General features: G+C 36.1%; 1 long non-coding RNA gene across 1 annotated transcript in view; it reads left to right on the forward strand.

Annotated features, from left to right (window-relative positions):
- The first annotated feature begins 12,687 nt into the window (after positions 1–12,687).
- LOC105091678 (uncharacterized) overlaps positions 12,688–21,519 on the forward strand; it is an 86,706-nt gene continuing 77,874 nt past the window's right edge. Inside the window, exon 1 of the long non-coding RNA XR_010377958.1 lies at positions 12,688–12,752. This is a non-coding gene — a long non-coding RNA (uncharacterized LOC105091678). The remainder of the gene's footprint in view (positions 12,753–21,519) is intronic.

Below are 21,519 nucleotides of genomic sequence, written 5' to 3' on the forward strand. Positions count from 1 at the left end.
CACTGGTAAATGTGATCAAAGATTATGCTACATTGATTGTTCATTGTAGATGATGGCACAAACGACATTCTTTTTGGGGCAAATTAAATGGCCTTCAACAAGAGATTGTCACTTTTAGCACCGTAACAGTTTGTTATTTTCTACTGGGAAAGACTTCTGGGTTGTCACAGTAATCTAAGAAACCTTCTAAAAAGCAAAACATCCTGGACCCCTACCCAGTTATCTAAGTCTCATCCTTTTTTTGATCTCTTTCTCTCCCATAAACACACCACACACACAGATACACATACACACACACACACACACACACACACACAAAATACCTGTCCCCAGGTGATCTGGATGTTCACCAATCGTGTTCATGAGCTTGGTTTCATCTGGTCCTTTTCCTCTTTGCTCTAGATGTGGATGGTAGGGACCCAGAGATTAGTTTTGCCTTGGAGTCCTCTTGATTGATTCCTGGTGTAGTTTGTTTCTTCCTGAGACGTCTGGCAGCTTTAAGTCCATAGAATGCCTGGAGAGATGACAGTATGCCCAGAAATGACAGTCATAATACATAGAAATATTTGCATTTGTGTGTTATTACATGTTAATAGCTACACTTGTGATTATGTTTGGAATTAGGCCTCATTTCCATTCAGTCTCAGAATCATTAGTAAATTCTTCTTAAAGCTCAATTTATTCTGGTGTATGTGTAATACTGTATAATATTCTATAACTGCTAGTTTTGGTTTATTACTAGATTGACTATAGTTTTAGTTCTTTATTTATCTACATTTTATCAATACCAAAAAGATATAGATAATTAAATAGATAAATCTGGTAGACTGACAGATTAAGCTCATGGATTAGATGGCTTTATATCTCAAGGCTCTAACTGTATTTAATTCTGCTATTTCTCCACTCTCTTTCTTTATATCATATTCAGTGTTTGGTATGATCGTGATCAGGAAGGATATTAAAAGTGCACCACGAATCTTGCACAGTGTTGCAAAATTCATGGAATAAACCTTTGTTAATTATCCGTTTTATCAGGAATATTGTTTTCTAATAACTAAGAATAGTTGCAATTTTCAGTTGTTTAAATTATGAATAAGTTTATTCTCTTTACATAGAACTGATAGACTTCTACTTGTATTCTTTCACTGGAGCCAGTATTTTAAACACATTCTTTGATTAAAATGTTCATAAAAATGATACTAACATTTATTGAGGACTTATATTGTACCATGTGCTGTACTAAGCTCTTTATTTGCACTTATCTAATCCTCCTAACCACGCTTTGTGATAGAAACTGTTAGCATCCTCATTTTATAGATGAGGAAACAGCTATAGAACAATTAAGTAACTGGGTAAGTAAAGGGTGGAGCGTGTACTCAGGTGCATCCTGCCTGAGCCGTAGCCTTTAATCCCAATGCTGTAATGCCTCTACTTCACAATTTCATTACGCTAAATGTGACAGCTTAATTTTACCAGTTGTTTAAGAGTTTTTTTCCTGGAAATTACTTTAAAGTTTAATCAGAGATCATTGTCGGCTTTTGTTTTGCTTAAAATTTACAACCAGTGTGTGGTCATACAGACCCTACCCACTTATTTATATGTCTGTCTATATTTCCACCTATAGATACACGTCTTATACTTGAGAATTTTCCAGTTTTTTCAGTAATTGACTTCTCGCTTTATTCTGTTGTAGTCAGAAGAGATATTTTGTATGATTTGTCTTTTTAAATATATTGAGACTTGTTTTATGGCTTAACATATGGTACGTCCTAGAGAATGTTCCACGTGCATCTGAGAAGATTGCATATTCTGTTGTCGTCAGCTGGAGTGTTTTATGTATGTCTGTTAGGTCTGGTTGGTTTACAACCTTGTTCAAGTCCTCGATTTTCTTGCTGATCTTCTGTCTAGATGTTCTGGCAACTTTTATGGTAGAACCTTCTATTTCTCCCTTCAGTTCTGTTGATATTTGCTTTACATATTTTCATGTTCTGTTGTTTCCTGCAGATATGTTTGAAATCATTATATCTTCTTCGTGGATTGACTTTTATCAATATATAAAGGTCCTTCTTTGTCAAAAAAAAACAAAACCAGTTTTTGACTTCAAGTCTGTTTTGTCTAATATTGGTACCACAGTATCTCTGTATTGGGTTATTTTTACATGAAATATCTTTTCCATACTTTTACTTTGGGTCTTAAGTGAGCCTCTTGCAGACAGCATACGGTTGCATCATGCTGTTTTTAAATCAATTTTTGCTCATCTCTGCCTTTTAATTGGAAACTTTAATCCAGTTACATTTAAAGTAACTGCTGATAAGAAAGAAAGAACTTCTGCCATTTTGCTATTGTTTTCTGTATCTTTTAGACCCTATTTCCTCTCATTTCCTCCATTAGTGTTTTTTTGTTGGCTTGTCTGTTTATTTTTGTAGTGACCCTTTGAGTTCCCTTCTCATTCCTACCGGGTAATGTTTTTAGGTGTGTTCTTTGTGGTTATCATAGAGATTACATGTAAATTCTAAATTGCTAACAATCTACTTCAAGTTGATAACCAAACTTAATTCTGCAGAAAGATCTGCTTCCATATTGCTCTGTCCTTTTCCCTTTTTATGTTGTATCATAAATTACATTTTTATACATTGTTGCTCAGTAGCATCAATTTATAGTTTTTTTCTGTTTACTTTTTATATCCTGTAGGAATCAAAGTGTGACATTCCAAAGCTTAAATACAATAATAGTGGCTTTACACTTGCTCACATATTTGCCTTTACCAGAGAGCTTTACTTCTTCCCACAGCTTGGAGTTCCTGTCTACTGTTCTTCCCTTTTCATCTGAAAGGTTGCCATTAGCTTTCCTTTAAAGCATGTCTTGTCTCAGCTTTCGTGTTTCTAGGAATATCCTAACTTCTCACTAATTTTGAAAGGAGTATTTTGCTAGAGATAAGATTGTTGGTTGATTGCCTTTTTTTTAAAAGCATTTTTATATGTGTGTATCACCCTGCTCTTTTGGCTGCATGTTGTCTGATGAGGAATCTGCTATTAATCTTACTGATTACTGGTTACTTACTTATTGTCACTGTTGTGACAAAGTACTTCTTTATTGCTCCTTTTAGGACTGTCTCTTTGTTTTTGTTTTTGAACAGTTTGCTTATAATGGATGTAAGTTGCTGAGTTAATCCTACCTAGAGTTAATTTCACTTCTTGGGTTTGTAAATTTTTTTTCTTTCATCTAATTTGGGAAGGTTTTGGCCATTATTTCTTCAAATTTTTTTTCTACTTGTTTCCTTCTTTTCAGACTCTCATAATGCATATGTTAATGTGCTTGATGGCGCCACACAGGTGTCTTAGGCTCTCTTCACTTTTCTTCATTTCCCCCCCCTCTTTTTGCTCCTCAGACTTTATAATTTCAATTGTCCTATGCTCAGGTTTGTTATTTCTGTCTTCTGCCTCCTCCCACGTATTGCTGAACCCTCTAGTGAATTTTTCAATTCAGTGATTGAATTTTTCAGCTCCAGAAATTCTATTTCCTCTTTAGTTTCTACCTATTTATTGATTGTCTCATTTTGTTAATTTATTCTCTGCATCTTCTGTTTCCTTTTTTGGTCCATGTTTTTGTTTTGCTCTTTGAACATCCTTAAGACAACTGTTTAAACATCTTTGTTCAGTAAATCCAGTTTTTAGATTTCTCAAGGATAGTTTCTGTCAACTTATTTTTGTTCCTTTGATGAGCTGCTGAGCCAGGCTTCCTGTTTCTCTGTATGCTTCGTGATACTGTTTTTCTTGATGACTTGATATTGGAAATCAGATTATCCCCTTCTCCAGGGTTTGCTGTTTTTTTTGTTTTATATTCTTAAAGATTGTTTCAGTCAATTTGTTTAGTTATTTTCCTGAGATTTTTTTTTTTTTTGCAAATACTTACTCTTTGACATATGTAGTCACTGAAGTCTTTATTTCTTAAGTTGTATTCAGCTAGAATTTTGACAGATTTTTGAATGCCAGTTGCTAAAAGACCAATAAAACCCAGACCCTCTCCTTGCCTTTGCAGATCGGCTCTGTGCTGCAGCAGCCTTCATCATGTCGCCAGGCTTGCACTCACCCTAGTGGTCAGCTTCAGGTGGAAACTTTTGGTCTTCTCCATTTCTGTATCACCGTGCATCTTGCCCTGGCATGTGCAAGGCCTTTTACGTTCCCCTGTATATGTGGGTGCTTTTGAATGTGCTGATTGCTCAGAGAAACTCTCACTAGCTTTTTCTCTCAGGCCTTAGGTGGTCTGTTTTATGTTAAGTTGTAACCTTTTGCCCCAGGCATCTGCTGGCTCTCAGTTTGACTTGCAGTGTGTTCAAGAGCAATGTCCACCTTCTTATTTTTGTTTCTTCATTTTTTTTTTTTTAAAGTTAGATGAAAAAGAAACATTTGTCTTGTATCAGTTCTTCAGGTAGCTCCTAACAAGTGAGAATTGAAGTACACAGTATTGTGCACATATAGTCTGCTCTGCCCCCTCCAGAACCAGGTACTGTTCTCCCCCTCTGGGAACTAGCTTCCTTCTTCAGGACGGCTGCCGCTCTGGCTAGGGAGAGGGCAGAGCAAGCAAGTCAAAGCCCCACAGAGCTTTCAGGTTGCCTTTTTCTTGGCTCATTGTTCATTTGTTTTCCAGAGCTATTAGATAGTTGGTTCTGACAGTGACTTCCTGTTTTTCGATGTTTGTGCGGGAGGATGAGAACTTGGAGCTGTATTTTCTTCCACTCGGCTGATGTCACTCTGCTTTCTTTTTAAGAAGAATTCTGTTGATAATTGAACAGAAGTAACCAGTATTATCTTCCTAAATTAAAATTGTCCACTTGAAATTTTACTTATTTAAAATTGCTCTTATGTATTTGTTTTACATCTGAGTTTCATTGTCTTAGTTAATAACTTGAAAATATTATTTAGAGAACTAAATATGGCCTTTAAATCATTAGAATATAGATATATTAACAATAATTAAGAGAACATGAAGACTTATTAAGTAAACAAATCTCTTGTGTGTACTTGAGCCCTGGCTTACACCTAATAGGTGGTCCTAGATTTTTAGCATAAATAATTATCCCGGAGAGACTGCTGTTTACCTGATTTCTGAAATAAGGTAATAAGTATCCTTTGTGGCTACTGTCTTCATAGACAATGCTGAGTTACTTACTATGCTTTGCTTTAACTATATCAACACATGAATACACTTAATTGATAGGTTTTTTTGCATCATTCACTTTGAATGGGATTTTAAATTTATCTAAAACATTTCAGTAGTAATCCTCATTCGTTGAAAGACACAAAAGGTTTTAGGTGTTCACACTATTCATTTATGCCTTATTATCCTGTCACAGCTAAAATATGGCTACTTATAGCTTTGTTTTCAACTTAGTTTGAATAAAATATTTCTTACTCTTACTATTAAATATTCACCCCACACATTTGATGACACTTCTCTAAACTCAGAGATCAACCTTTTTTTTATTATGTAGTACTTCTCAGAATTCATACCTAGTGTGATACACTTTTAAACTTGATTTTTTTATGTGTAAAGTGAAGGTACAGTTAAGTAGGTGTGTTTAATTATATATATATGTTATATATCTAATTATAGCATTATTCTAGCTGTTTTTTACCTCATCTAGTCTAAAATCTTGTTCTTCCTTCAGGAAGCAGATGTTTGTGTATGAAAAGCACTATAGAAATCTATTGTAAACCTTCATTTAAAATGTTTTCAACATGCACAGAGAGATACTTTAAATGCCCTTAGCTAGACATGACTGCAGTAAACACTGAAAAGGAGTCCAAATTTAATTTATCCTATTTTTGAAATTTAAGTCACCATTATACATATTAGAGGCTTAGTAAGTTAGATGCATGTATTTTGGGAATGGAAAATACTATGCTCTTTGTATCTTTATTAAAAATAATATAACTACAAGCATTTTTTTTCAAATCAGCCAACTTACTTTAATTGTGAATGTTATGAACTCATTTTACAAAGTTACCAACTAATGAGAAATGAATGTTATGTAAATTTCAAACTGTAGTGGTCACAAGTAATTCATGAACTGTTCCTATAAATATATATGTTGTACAATGTTATGCATATACATAGTGACATATAAAGCTTGTATTATATATTATATATAATTTATGTATTTATTCTAAATTACTCAATAAATATATCCAGTTTATTTTATTGGTTAGTTTAAGTTAAATATCAACTCCCTTTAAAATCACAATTGTCTTTTTAAAATTTAGTCTATTGTTAAATTATTTTTCAAGCAAGTGAAAGACTGTTGTCTTAAAACATTTTTAAGTATTTGAGCTGTTTGATCATTTAAAGATCTTTGTGCGAGATTACTAATGTGTGTGTGTGTGGTTGTGAGCAAGAGAGAGATTTGAAAACAACCTATGCATCCTTGTTACAGTTACACTTGACAACTTGGTTCAGTAATCAGAACAGCAACTAAACACATCATATAAAACTCTCTTGCACCCTCTGTTGTTATTTTGGGGGATTTACCACACACGCCTTTCCATGACTGTATTGGCATTAGACAAACTAAAATCTCTGATAAAATTAATATTTGGTGTATTATACTTACCTCCAGATTAGATTGATAGTACAGGAGCATCTGTTTTTAACTCTTAAGTTATTTTTTCTCATGATACAGATATCTTTTCATTGCATAACAGCTTCAATGAAAAATGAGACTTTGTGTTTGTCTTTGATTTTTTCCTAGATACCAATTTTAAGCCCCTCCAAGTATTTCACACACAAAAATGAAAATCTATACAGGACATAGCACCCTGTGTATACAGTTTTCCAGGATTACAAATTCCGACTGTTCTTTTGTAAACCTTTCAATTGTCAGATAGTTTCCATCCAAAATAAGAGTCCGTAATCATCCATATTAAAATTAAGAATTTATAACTGTAAGGAACAGATGTTTTCATAAACATTTGCTATAATTAATTTCAGCTAGAGGACTGAAGGAACAAAGCAGTTTTTCCCACTTCAAAACTTTATTACCTTTTCCCCGTATAGCAAACTCTGAAATGTTCTCTCTAATATTGTTTAGAGAAACAATTGCATCCCTTATTCAATATGTTTTTGAGAAAGTAAAACTGCTTTTTTTCCTTATTATCATCTTTGAAGGTTACATTCAACGTGATATATTCATTTCCAAACAGGTATAAAATGAAGAAGACCTTTGTAATATATTTTGATGGCAAAACCTAGTTGCTTAAAAACTGGAAGTCTCTTAATTTTGAAAAATTTTATAGTTGATATGATAAATATCAGCAGAGGGCAAGAGATACTCTGTTGGTGAGATTTTTGTGTAAATAATCATACTCTTTAGTTTTAAGGAGAAGGAAAGCTCATCTTTTAAACGTATGATATAGTACGTATTCTGTGCTGATTATGGAACGTTTCACAGGAAATGTCTGCAAGCTGTTAAATAACATGTGTTGCAGGAAATTTTCACTTAGCAAGACAGAGACTATTTTTCCTTAAATCTTTTTCATTTCTTTATGATAACACCATTAATTTTTTAAAGAGGAAAATGAAATATGTTGTTTGAGTTATCTTATGGTACCCATATTTTCCAAGAATTAACAAAATATATCCAGCGAGGTTGTTCTGAAACATTTAAGTGTTTTGGATTCTTTTCTTCTATAGAATTTGGCAACATTTTCCAATACTGTAATCAGTTTCAGGGTTTTTGTTTAATTAAAAAAAAACACCTCAAAGTGCATTTTGAAGAAAGAGTAGACTTAAAAGTTAATCAAATAGGTTCAGACCAGTTCTCCTTCTTCTAAACACTTTGGGTGCAGCTGCAAAGATTTTGAAGAGAACCAACATTCTTGACTAATCTGTCGACTATAAAATGTGCAAAGAAAAATAGGCAACTGTCATTAAAATTACATTTTAGCTTTCAATAACCATTTAATGAGCAGCATAATCGTATAAGTATGGTACCTTAAGTGCTATTATTGAATAATTAAAAATAACCTCATCTCTAAACTGAAAACTGTGTAATTGCTATTTGACTTAACAAGACCACTGTGATGACCTCCAGTGGTATCTTAGAATGTTCAGAATGGATTAAAAGTATAAGTTAAAGTTAAAGAAATCATTAAATTATTAGGCTTTAAATATCATAAAAGTGAATATAACCTGATGTTTGAAAGTTACAGACAGGAATTAGTATAAAATGTAATCAGATTCTGGTCTTTTTAATCTGTTTCTAAGAATAAATGGTATGTTTAGTAGTAGCACACTATGGTTTCATAAAAAGTACACTTTGAAGTACATATTTTAAAATTTAAGCTAAAATTATATTTCTTTCAATAAGAGTATTTTATGTCATTGGTAAACATGTTTTTAACTTCTTTAGAAAATGTATTTTTACTCTGTGATCTTTAAACTGATAGGTAGAATTTGTTCTCAATCTAATTTTTTGAATAAGCTCAAGTGCAAATGTTTTTTCCCTAAAAATTTGGTATTACTGCGTGAGGCAGAAATACCTTTTGATGTTGAGTTGTTGTTTGATTTCTGTGGGGTTTTTTTTTTTTTTTTTCATTTTTTTAAACTGCTGAACTTTTGCCCACAGTTAAAACATAAAAGTTTGGGGAAGATTATGAAGGTGTATTAAAAGCTCACTGGAAGGCACTGTTGATCACCACCTCTCCGGGCAGCTCTCTGTTCTCCCTGTCTGCTGACCACATTCCTAGAGCATGGAGGGCCGGGCCGGGGAAACATTGCAGGTCTGCTCTATGCCTGCTTGCTTTCGACCCTAGCAGTGGACAGGATGGGTGACTTGGTCACTAATAAAAGTTGTGCTGTGTTTGTGACCCAATCCAAAAATGGGCAGAAGACCTCAACAAGCAATTCTCCAAGGAAGACATACAAATGATCAATAGGCACATGAAAAAATGCTCAATATCACTAATTATCAGAGAAATGCAGATCAAAACTATGATGAGGTATCACCTCACACCAGTCAGGGTGGCCATCATTCAAAAATCTGCAAATGACAAATGCTGGAGAGGCTGTGGAGAAAGGGGAACCCTCCTACACTGCTGGTGGGAATGCAGTTTGGTGCAGCCACTATGGAAAACAGTATGGAGATTCCTCAAAAGACTAGGAATAGACTTACTGTATGACCCAGGAATCCCACTCCTGGGCTTGTATCCAGAAGGAAATCTACTTCAGGATGACACCTGCACCCCAATGTTCCTAGCAGCATTATTTACAATAGCCAAGACATGGAAACAGCCTATATGTCCATCAACAGGTGACTGGATAAAGAAGATGTGGTATATTTATACAATGGAATACTACTCAGCCATAAAAACAGACAACATAATGCCATTTGCAGCAACATGGATGCTCCTGGAGAATGTCATTCTAAGTGAAGTAAGCCAGAAAGAGAAAGAACAATACCATATGAGATCACTCATATGTGGAATCTAAAAAAAACAAAAAACAGAAAAAGTAAAGCATAAATACAAAATAGAAACAGACTCATAGACATAGAATACAAATTTGTGATTCCCAAGGGAGCGGGGGGTGGGAAGGGATACACTGGGATTTCAAAACTGTAGAATAGATAAACAAGATGTTACTGTATAGCACAGGGAAATATAGACAGATCTTATGGTAGCTCACGGAGAAAAAAATGTGACAGTGACTATATATATGTTTATGTATAACTGAAAAATTGTGCTTTACACTGGAATTTGACACAACATTGTGAAATGATTCTAAATCACTAAAAAATGTCTTAAAAAAAAAAGCTGTGCTTTGTTTGTAAACGTTAGTGTGTGATTAAATGGTTTATAAATTCTGGTTTTGTCTGCGATTCAGAAGAAGAAAATGGCTGTACTATATACTTCATTCATTCCTGTTAGCAGTGACCGTGGTGTAGTGCTCCAGTCCAAGTTGGACTTGTGGTGATAGCCTATATTTTAACATCAAAATGAATTTTTTCCTTAAAGCTTTCTGATTACAAAAGATATTTGGGGGAGGGTAAAGGGTATATGTTTTTGGACTCGGTGTACTACATAGACCTATCACAGTAACTTTTCAACTGAAATACGCAGTTTCATAATCTCCATTATTTCAGTGTTTCTAAATTTTTTTCCCCAGGAGATTCAAATAAAAATGGAAGAAGAGCAAGTTCTACTTTAGATTCTGATGGGACTTCTAATTCCTACAGGTAGGTAATGAATACACAGATACATAACATTATAAGATCATGTACCAGATACCTAACCTTGCAGGATTCTAATCTCAGAGTCGTGAGGACCTGTAATCTGTGCTTTTACTATAACAAATGCAAACAATATGGTGATACACAGTTGTTCTGCAAGCTGATTGAGTAGAGGAAAATATAACAATTCTTAGTTCTTGAGTAAATGGGTTCACTGTAAGTATCTGTTGTTATCCTATAGCAAGATAATTGGAATGAATGCACATGCAGTATTAAGCTTCATCATAATCCATTTTTACTTCTGCTTTTCCAGTGTATCTCTTATGATACTAAAGGCTTCCTTTGATTGCCTACATTCCCCAATAATTCAGAGTACCTGCTCATGAGCATCTGAGAGAGTCTGAAATGTAATCCATGCTTATGTTAAGGGCTGTTTGTTAATATCCCATTTCACTCCTCAACAAACAGGGCAGTTACATCTCAATTAGCAATTTTTAAAAAGGATACACTAATTAAGAAAGCATGCATCTTATCTAGTCATTTGCTAATATTCTCTATGTAACTTGAATTTGCTTGAGTAAATGTTTTTGGATTTTGTATCTTCTTAATAGGGAAACCTAGGAAGTGGAAAGATTAAAGTGTTTCCAGTAGTATTAGAAATCCATCTACTGAGCCAGAGTGATGTAAGAACTGGGTAGTGTTTTTTTAGGGAGAATAAAGTACAGATCAAGTAATAACACCTTTTGGTGTTGTAGGTAGCAGTGCAGATTCTTGAAGAAATCCTTTGATTGGAGTGCGTTGTCCTTAGGGTTAATAAGTTCTGATTCTTGTGCACTGACGCTCTAAAATCTATGCAGGAACCACTCTTCACTTGGAAACATTCAAATATTAAGCTGTAATTCCTTCTTTTGTATCATAAAGATGGAATTTGTGCTTAGGTTCTTTATATTCTTGACTACATATTCTGTATTCCTGACTGGAAGTATATCATTTGTTTCTTCAGCTCCCAGGCAAGCTTTTAACATCCACAGTAGGGCCTTAGACACAGGAAGCACCTAACAGGAATGCAGTGATTGTGAAGGTTTTTACAATTTGTTTATGAATTCCAGAAATGAGATGGTAATTGAGATGCTTGACATCTTTATTTTATGCCAGTTCGTGTCTTTTGAAATAATCAGTGATTCAAGTGTCACGGGAGTTACAAAAAGCCTATGTTCCCATGGTGTTGTAGAAGGGTGTTATCGTGGCGGTAAAGCTCATATGTTGTCATTATGTTTTCTGCACCCGTCCCACCTGGTAAGGGTTAGGGTGCTCCGGATCCCTCTCTTAGTACTGAAGTGCAGTAGAAAGCTTGGAATTTGACATATTAAATAATAGGTGGAATCCTCTATCTCAGCATGTTGATCCCAACAGCAACAAAGTGTGACTTAAAGAGATATTTAAATAAATGCTCATGTTTGGTATGTAACTAAGGAATGCGAATGTGACAATATGTGAAATACATGGTGCAAATAGCATTAGATATAAATACAATTAAAAAAAGCCCAAGACAAAAGGAAAATAAAGATGTATTGCAAAGGAAGGAAAATCCTCATGTATATATAAATTTTGTTGGTAAATTATATTTCACAATTACATTTGTAGTTTAGCTGATTATAATAAATAATGGACATGATATAAAGTTAAGAGAAATATGTCAATGTGAAGGCACAGTATTATCTTGTAGTCTGTTTTCTTGAGTAGTTTGAAGATTAAAGTAGCGTAGTATAATTGAATGATAATTGTACTTTGAAACAAACTCCTAATACAACTTGGCACATTGAATACTAATGTTGTTAACTAATATAGTTTTACTCAGTGCCTCTCAGTGTTGTAATGTTAAGATATTAATTTATTGTGGTAATTAAAATGGCAAGATAAAAAGCTCAAGTCGTACAGTATATAATAATGAGCTTTTAATCGTTGGCAGGCCAATGCTGTTATTAAGTAGTAGTACAGCATTTAAGGTGTGAAATGAATATTTTTCTATTCAGTAGGCAATAGCTCTTACAACATAATGAGCTTACTTGTGACTCTGACACTTGGCTTAAATGCAGAATTCATGGCAGCACAGCTCGGCATATTTTCATATAAGGTCAACCAATAAAAGCCAGGAACTGTTGCAGAATCACACTAACATGGCCATAAGAAGTGTCAGTGAAATTCAGTTTTGAAAATGAAAATTTTTTGTTACTATCATAGCTCTTTTAAATCAACCAGAAATAGGTTATTAGAAAAATGTGAATGTTCCAGCCCCCAAACATCCTTTAGCCTGACAGATCTACGTTTGTACTATTCAAACCGCCTCAGAAATCCGGACCTTCCTTCACAGACAGCTCTGGCTGTGGGCCGGGCCCTGACACCCTCAAGCTGCCTCTGCTTGTGTCTGCGCTAGTGACTGGCTTTGCTCTGTCATCTGTAAAGTGGACATCATGGTGTCCAGCCTGCTTCCTTGTCACAGCTGTTTTAAAGACTGCGGTAGAATTGGGTAAGATGAAGCCTTTTGAAAATCTGAATGCAAAACCATGCGTTATTATTGGTAGTTCTTTGTGTTCCCCTCATGGAAATTGGCAACTTTTTGCCGTCATCTCTGTGTGCACCCTGCTACAGGCTGAGGCTTTATTAGCTTTTGAATCCAGTCTTGAATTGGTCCCCTAAATCTGTGTTCTTTCCATTATTTGCTTACATTATTGTGGTCTCAGATGGTCAGGTTTAAAACGGCACAGTCTGCTTTCTGTTGTTTCAGTTTTCGTTTGGTAATAATATGTAGACATAGTGAGTTGGTGCATGTCTGACCCCAGAGACTTTGGACAAGTCTTAGTTCCCTCACCTCGAGCGTGAGGGTGAGAAACCACACTTGCTTCAAGGAGTTAATGCTGGATAATTCCGTGCGGCAAATGCCCAGTGAGTATGAGCTGCTTTTATATCCCGGTGGACGCCATCCTCACCGTCACCGCCGCTCGTCTTCAGGCACTGTAGAATTTGCTTCACACTGCGCTCGTAGAGACAGCAAAAGGAAGATTTAAGCCCAGAATGTCTTACAGGAAAATAACAGTTGTCTGTTAGTAGAGAGGGGGCTGAGATGAGTGCCACACGAGGCTGGGCGCGCTCAGCCTCTGCCGTGTGTTCCAGGCTCCCCGTGTGACAGACTCACACGCGCAGCAGGGAGCGAGGGAAGATGTGTTAGTACCGGTGTTAAGTTCAGAGGAGGGTTTTTGGAATTTTGGCAAACTTTGAAATCTACAGTCGATGGACCCTAAACATAGCTTTATGTGCCTCACGCTCACAGACGTGTTGTCATAGGCTAGGAGGTTTTACTTCGGGTTTGTGGTTTTGCTTCATTGATTCAGATAGAGCCCAGCTGCATTTAACTCCTAAGGCACCAGTGTGGTCATTCCGTGATGCCCGGGTAATAGCCTAGATTTTGTTGTGGAAGTTTTTGTTAAAATTTGATTATTTATCACCCAACTGATTTGCAGATGTTGCATTAAAGTGGAAAGATTATAAAAACTGAGAAAACTTGGTTTATGCATCCTATCTTGTGCTTTTTAAAGATCCGTTTAATGTTTTCTGTTAGATGAAATGAGCTTTCTCTGGGTCTTATTTAACCATGAAAACTGAGAGACCATTGCTGGGTGTGAAAGGAGTTTGCCAACGCACAGCTGGCAGTGGACGTTTAACTTAGGGGCTGCAGCTCCTGGCCCTTTGGTGGAGGGACTGCTCCCTCTCCCCCACTCCCCTCCCCAAGGGCAGCTGACCTCCTCCTCTCCAAAGAGGCGAGCCCCTTGCCAGCACATATGACCACAGACTATTACATTCATCTGTTTAGCTGTAGTACCAGCTGCTTGCATGTTTTTAATTATTTTATTAGCTGGGATAACAGTGACCTATGAAATAAATTGAAGATGAACATTTTTAAACTTTCCATTTCCCTTTTTTACCCTCTGTTTCCAAATATCTTTATTGACCCAATTATGATATTCTCCAAAAGTTCACTGGAAGTCTATATGGTTTTTGAGTCAATGTAATTCTTTTTAAAGTAAAATGTTATAATTACCAGTATAGAAAATAACTTCATTTTTGCCTCATTTTTGATAAGATGTAGGTTGTGTTTATGTAGCCACAAATTCATGTTAAAATCTGTTGGTTTAACAGTCAGTTTAGTTAGAGAAAACTCTGACCAGTTATTGGCATTCACTGGGAAACTCACAATAGTGCTTAAATTTCAGATGTCTTAGCACTGTATAAATGGCATAGGGTAGAATATAAATCATTGTAGATTAGTTTTAAATAAATTTGTATACTTAACTCCAATTTTCTAGATTCTTTCCATACAGTGGTAAATCACCTAGCTGACCCTAATTATTTTTACAATTTGATTTCACACAGTACCATTTCTGAGTGTATTTTCTCAAGCTGTGCCATTAGGAAAAGTGTACTGTCTTCTGGATTTTTGACAACTGGATAATTTTCAAGTAGTAATTGAAATTAAACGTTGACTTCAAGAGACAGTTCAAAATAATAATGACCAGTGGTTGTTCAAAGTCTTAGCCCTTAAACCAAAATTGTGATGATTTAGTCAGAAACCCTGATGTTGAATTTAAAAACACAGGTAGTTGGATGCAGAAAAGGATTGTAAAATACTTACGTGTGTCGTTTGATTTAGGAAGTCCTGTAAGTGGCATAGTGGGGTTTTGAGCCTTGAAAATGTTATACTCCTAAATGCTTATAAAGTGTACATTATTTTTTTAATTAGGCTATAGTCATTCTTTTTGGCTTCTTAGTTTTTTTCCTCTAAAGACCAGATTGCATAATTCAAAAGAACTTTTGTTGAAGTATATATATTTTATTTTCTCTTTAAGGAAAGAAACTAAAAAGCCACTTGGCTCTAAAGTACTGGTGATAAAGTTTCTTGATGTTGATCAGAGCTCCCAAAGTTGCCTCCCTTTTTCAATGTGGTATGTTCTATAGCCCACAGGGTCAAAGGATGTTGAAGTTAGTAAAAATTTTTTAGGAATTATCAGGGGCGAAGGTATAGCTCAAGTGGTAGAATGCAGACTTAGCATGCATGAGGTCCTGGGTTCAATCCCCAGTACATCCATTAAAGAAGAAATAATAATATTAATAAATAAACCTAATTACCTCCCCCGGCAATCAATCAATCAGTGTTGTCGGTTTAGCTTTCTGAATTTAAAAGTTGTCATTTCCTGAATAAGAAAAAGTACATTAATTTGAACTTTACTTAGTCATTGAGAAAATTTTAAAAATTAGGCTTCAGGTTTTATCACAAAGTTGTTATATATCCTATTTACATGTAATGAATAATTTGGGAGAATGTGGGAAATAACTTTACATCATTTACATTTATTTTTGGTATAATACCTTTTCCCCCCATTTGCATATAAGAGGGTCCTATGTCTCTTGAAATAACAATGAAGCAGTGGCTCAGAATATTAGAGACAATAGGGCAAAGCATATTTTGGATTTAAAATTTAGAAACCTGGGTTCTGGTTATACTTTTAGAATGATATAAGCTTGTTACTCTGTTATTTTTAAGAATATGGAATCAGAATCAATTTAATTGCTGGAAATCATACTGTGTTAATTTGTTCCAGCTGCTATAACAAAATACCAGAGACTGGGGAGCTTATAAATGACAGGAGTTTACTTCTTACAGTTCTGGAGCCTGGGAGGTTCCAGGTGAAGATGCTGGTAGGTTTGGTATATGATGGAGCCCACTTCCTGGTTCATAGATGGGTCTTTTAACCATGGTCTCCCGTGGCTGAGGGGCACGCAAGCTCTCTGGGGTCCTCTTCCATAAGAGCATCGATCCCATTCATTAGGGCTTGGCGCTGGTGACCTGATCACCTCCCAAAGGCTACACCCCCAATCCCTATCACACTAGATGTCAGGATTCAAAATATGAATTTGGGGGCCACATTCAGTACATAGCATTTACTTACAGGTAAGAGAGACCAACCTGAGTTTCATGTCCTGCTCCTTCTCCACCCACTCATCTTAGGTTCCTACGGCCTGGCTGTTTTAATTTTTCTGGGACATAGCTTAGTAAATAGATGAAAAAGGAGGACCTAGAATTAGGATTTCTTTCCTGATTCTTAGAATAATGCTTTCTTCAATTGGATGTGTTGCCTGTATTTTTTTGAGAACCTATGTAATTTTAGGACACCAACTCTTTAAGTTCTTAAGAATAAATACATGATTTAGGGAAACAGTTTGGGGAAAGCATGCAGAGAGAAATAAGACAGACTAAAGTTTACATGTTAGTAGCTCCACCACTTACTGACTGTGTGACCTTAGGTAAAGTAATTAACATCCCTGAGTCATGGTTAGTTCATTTGTAAAACTGGAGTTTTAACAGCTCCTGTGTCACAGACTTGCAGGGCACGGACCTACAAGTTTGTAGACCCCCCGGCCCAGTCACCTAACATGTAGGAGGGAACAAATCCTAGTTTCTTTTCTCTCTCTTGTCTAAGATTTCCTGTGAGTTTTTAACAATTTTTTCACCTAACAAAGTTGTCCTTTGTCTCAGAAAAGTATTTTTTAAAATTCTATACACTTCTAAAGTGGTGATAAATGAGTATGTAGGGGTCAGATGTACAGTTACCTATAAAAGTTCAGGTCTCCAGGTCCCTACGGTTGTCTGTAGGTTATAGACTTCTATTCAGCCTCACCAACTTTCATCAGATTTTCTTAGTTCTTCTTTCTATATTTGTTGCCCAAGCACCACAACTTTTATAGTGAAATGATAATTTCAGAGAGCACAAAATGTGTAACTTTTGTATTTTCTGGAAACCAAAATCAGAATATTACCTTTTATTCTTACCTCCATAATGGAGCCACATTTGAGAGAAGAAAAAAAATCACATTTGAATGATACATCTATCTTCTTGAAGTAGCTTTATTATTTTTATGGTCCTGGAACTGGTCAGTGGCTATGTTCCTCTGTAATATGCAACCTGTCTGAACTAATTATTAATCACTTCAGGCTCTGAAAATGCACAACCTTTTGTTTAAATAATTAACAGGTTTGCTTGCATTTACATCCAGAAATTAACATAACCCAAACTGACTGGAGCACACACGTTACAGAGTGAGTTCTTTTCCTTCACAAGCCCCCTCAAGCCCTTTTTATTATCTGTAGCCAGGCTTTGGGGGAAATTTTTTCCTATTCATTTATTTACAAAGTCAGCTGCAAGAATCGGTCAACCAAGGCTGTGTAAATGTTTATCTTTGAAAAGACAGGCATACGTTTGAAATGTGAGGATAAAGCTGTGTGAGTCAGTCGGCAGGAGAGACCCTTCACCTAGAAGCATGTCTGTCTGCTCTGGTTCTCCTGGTGGACAAGCCCCGGAAGCCCCTCTGTCACTTTGTGTGATGTGTGTCAGCAGATGGCACTTTGTAGGGATGGTGCTGAAGTAGATTTAATTAAATAGTTGGTCAGTAATACTGAAGTGTGTTACTGGATCTATACTTTGAGAAAATAATGCATAGCATTAGAGTTTAAAAGTGGAAAGTTATAAATCTCTTCAAACATTTTAAAAATAGCATGCTTATTTATCTGCTTAGAGCTCTCCTTTATATTTATGTGGTTAGCATGTATAATGCTTAATTTCTGGTTTATGATTTGATGGACAATTTGTTGTCTCAAAGATATAGTTGAAGGGTGGAATTTTCATAGAATATTTTAAGAAAAATGGATATTCAACATTTGTCTGTTTCCTGTATCAGATTGCCTTGCCTTTTGAGGGAAAGTGGCAGTGATTAGTAATCCTATTTTTTCATTTATTACTAATCCAGAGTTTTCACAAGTACTTTTCTGACATTTGTTTTTATATATACATATATATGTACACACATATGTATGTATAATATATATGTATTATATTATATATGTATTATGTAATATATATATATATGACAATTTATTGTTGTTCAAGAGAGCTAACCTGTCTACAGTCATCTGCAGATCTTTTCTGTACACCCATTACTGGCAGCCAGCGTGCCAGACCCAAAGACAGACAAATCACAGACCCTGCCCTTTGGCATACTTGTGAGCTGGGAGAGGAGACAAACGTGGAAGCAACCACCACAGATGATGACTGGTGTTACAGTGGGGACTCTGACCAAGATCTAGGGGATACCAGATGGGCTAGTTAAAATTGAGGGTGGGTAGTGGTTGGGAGGAAGACAGGTTTGCTGGACTTACCGGAGGAACCAGAGTTTTCCATGAGGTGAACAGTATGAACATGCTCTGGCTGTGTGTTCTTTGGGGTTCTGGCCTTACATCTCTCAATCACAAGCTCATACAACATGGGTGTTTACACACATCTGTTTCGTTGTGGCAGTGTTGTCACTTTGCAGGAACTGCTGTTTTGACAGTATTGAAATTTTCAATTTCAGTATACCATGGCTGTTTGATATATTTAAATCAGTGATCAGAAATTTTAACTGGGAGTTGAAAATGTGTCTTTAAATTGCACAAAATTGTATGAAATAGTTGATAATGATACAATTGAGGGTGAATATTATGTGCCTAGAAATAATGGGAAAATCAATAAAGCAGCTATGGGATAAAAAATAGCCTGCTAATGAGACAATATTTGAAATTTAAAAGAAGTCCTAGTATCGTCTGAACATATGGACATAGTTTTCATTCCAGGATTATAGACGCTGTGTTCTGAGATAGATGCAGAAGTACTTAGTTTTGGTGACATACTCTCAAGGAGCTGCAAAGACTGCACTTCAGGCTGCTTGTTCAGATTAGAGAAGGAGTCCAGGTGACATGCCCGAGTCTCTGAGCCCATGTGAAGCAAGACAGGGGAGTTGAACACCATCTCTTAACTCTCACTCCAGTTTTCAATGTGCTTCTAGATCTTAAATCTCCCTCAAGTGGCAGAGCGCTACTGTCCGTGAACCGGGCACAGACCTCTGGTTATCTGGATTTTGTTCGGTCCACAGTGATACATTCATAATCTCCAAAGTGATCGCTGCTGCTTGCCTGCCCGCCCCTCCCCCACCTCGCACAGGGCCACCCCCAGAGCCTGCGTCTCTCCCTTCTATTCTGACTTTGTAACTCAAATGGGGACCATTTTTTCCTCCTGAGAGATTTGGGGGAGGATGGGGGGAATAGGATAAAGCCAGAGTGGTCCATTTGACATTTTTAAAACCCATCCCTGCTTCTCCCACTGCCACCTGAGCCGCTGATGGAACCTGCTTCCAGAGTAGGGACCCCACTTTTCTGCCTCTCTATCTCTAGGTGCCATTTCTAATTATTATATTTTTAAAAGTCCTGTTGAAAAATGAAACTTTCCTCATGGTGCTAATTTTCAACCTTATAGTAGCATTCCATGCAGCAACTCGATGAAAACATCTCGATCGTTCATTATAAAGATCTGTGTGGTCATATAATTAAATTTTTGTGGCATCCATTTGGGAACATCTGAATTATTGAGTGTATGAATTAACAGAATAGCAAATAGCAAAATAACAAAAGGCCTTTGATAAAATCAGGACTAGATTTGGATTCTTTTGAAGTAGATGAACTTGCAAATCATATAAGATTCCAGCGTTGGAGAATAATTCTGCTTATTAACACAGGACTTTTTATGAACCATAATGTAATCTGGGCAAGGAGTTCACGAGAAAATGGCTTATCTTCCACCGTGATGCCAAGCAGCTGTTTTTAAAAATCAGAAAGAGAAACACAACTTGCATTGATGTTCAGGCCTGCGTGGGAAGCCACCTGTGGGCTTCATTTCAGGGTCTCCACAGGGTCCAGTGTCAAGAAAAGGGATTTCTCCCCTTTCTTTGAAAATATAGTAATATACCAGTTATGTAGAGGTCGGATTTCAAATGGCTTCAACCAAGGAGGATATAATCAGAAACTTAGAAAGCAGGGGAGAGTATTAGAGTAGCCAACAAGTTTGCTCACTGAGGGAGCTGTAGTCCCAGGAAAGCCTTCCAGCTCTGACTCTGCTTTCACTTAGTCTTACTTCTCTTTTTTTTTTAATTAAAAAAGTTATGATGGTTTATGTTGTTGAAATAGGCTAGAATGTATGATGGTTTAAAGTCTGGGTTGTTGTCTTTATTTTTAAAAAAGACAAACAGAGCAAGTGACAGAGGGATACAGATTTCCAATTTCTAAAAGCTAATATGCCATCATTTTACAAATTGGTTGCTGGTAGCCTGACAGTGATGGCCGTGAGAGAAATGCCACTAAAAGCAGGATGGAAAACTCCAGAAGCCAAGCAAGTGAAGTCATCTGAAGTAGGAGCAATTAGTCATGCATTTTCCAAATGTGTATCACATCTGGAGTAAAATTCCTTTAAGTCTTAGAAATATTGTGATACTCTGAACATTTTTTCTGTTGAGAAAATCACTTATCTGGCATACATTGGCCTTTCACCATGTTGGATAAATTAGATATTTGAGCATGGGTTTTTTAAATTAGTGCATTTTTTCCTTTTTAACTATAAATGAATGCTGTTAGCCCCCCCCCCCTTTGGTGGGGCTATTTTCTTACTTTTTCAGGGGCCTATGTAAAATTGTTTTCCAAGGTATGTTAATCCAGACAAATTATGAAGTCGATAAAGTATATATTGACCTTAAACTAGAGTTTATTTTATCACATGGCCCATTGATCCTCATTTTAAATTACCATTTCCTGTAGGTATGAGCCAGTCATTACCAAGTATGGTCATAATTGCACTTGGTGTTGAGTACAGGAACTGTAAATCTATTGCCCAATCATAACATTTTTGAGCTGCATTTAAGTAGAGGAAGACTGTTAAGCTGGGCAAAACAGATGACAAGGGGATGGCAGTCTGTGAGATTCAATTCAGGGGAAAGATACAAGATTGATTGTAAAACCCTTGAAATGTAGGTTTCTTGTAGATGCATTCTTCATCTGTGACACGTGGGAAGTCATGTGTAACAAAGCTTAGACACCCAAAACTAATCAATACAGAGGCAGCTAAATACTTAGCCTTTTACATGTAAACCTGTCTGCAAAATTAGGGGGTTAATTTATCATTTAGAAATCTTGTATTTTCAAAAATTCAGTGCAAGCACCAGGTGATCTGTGTCTGAAGATATGACTGTGAACCATACAGGCAGTGGATACAATGTCATCAAACACCTGTTCCCACACTTGCACCTGATGGTCAAGAGCAGTGCTTCTCCATTTGTTTTGCAGAGAAATGTTTTTCATTGCCCATGTGTTCGAAATCCTTCAT

This window comes from Camelus dromedarius, chromosome 26 (assembly GCF_036321535.1).
Source record: "Camelus dromedarius isolate mCamDro1 chromosome 26, mCamDro1.pat, whole genome shotgun sequence".
In the NCBI taxonomy this organism is placed as follows: Eukaryota; Metazoa; Chordata; class Mammalia; order Artiodactyla; family Camelidae; genus Camelus; species Camelus dromedarius.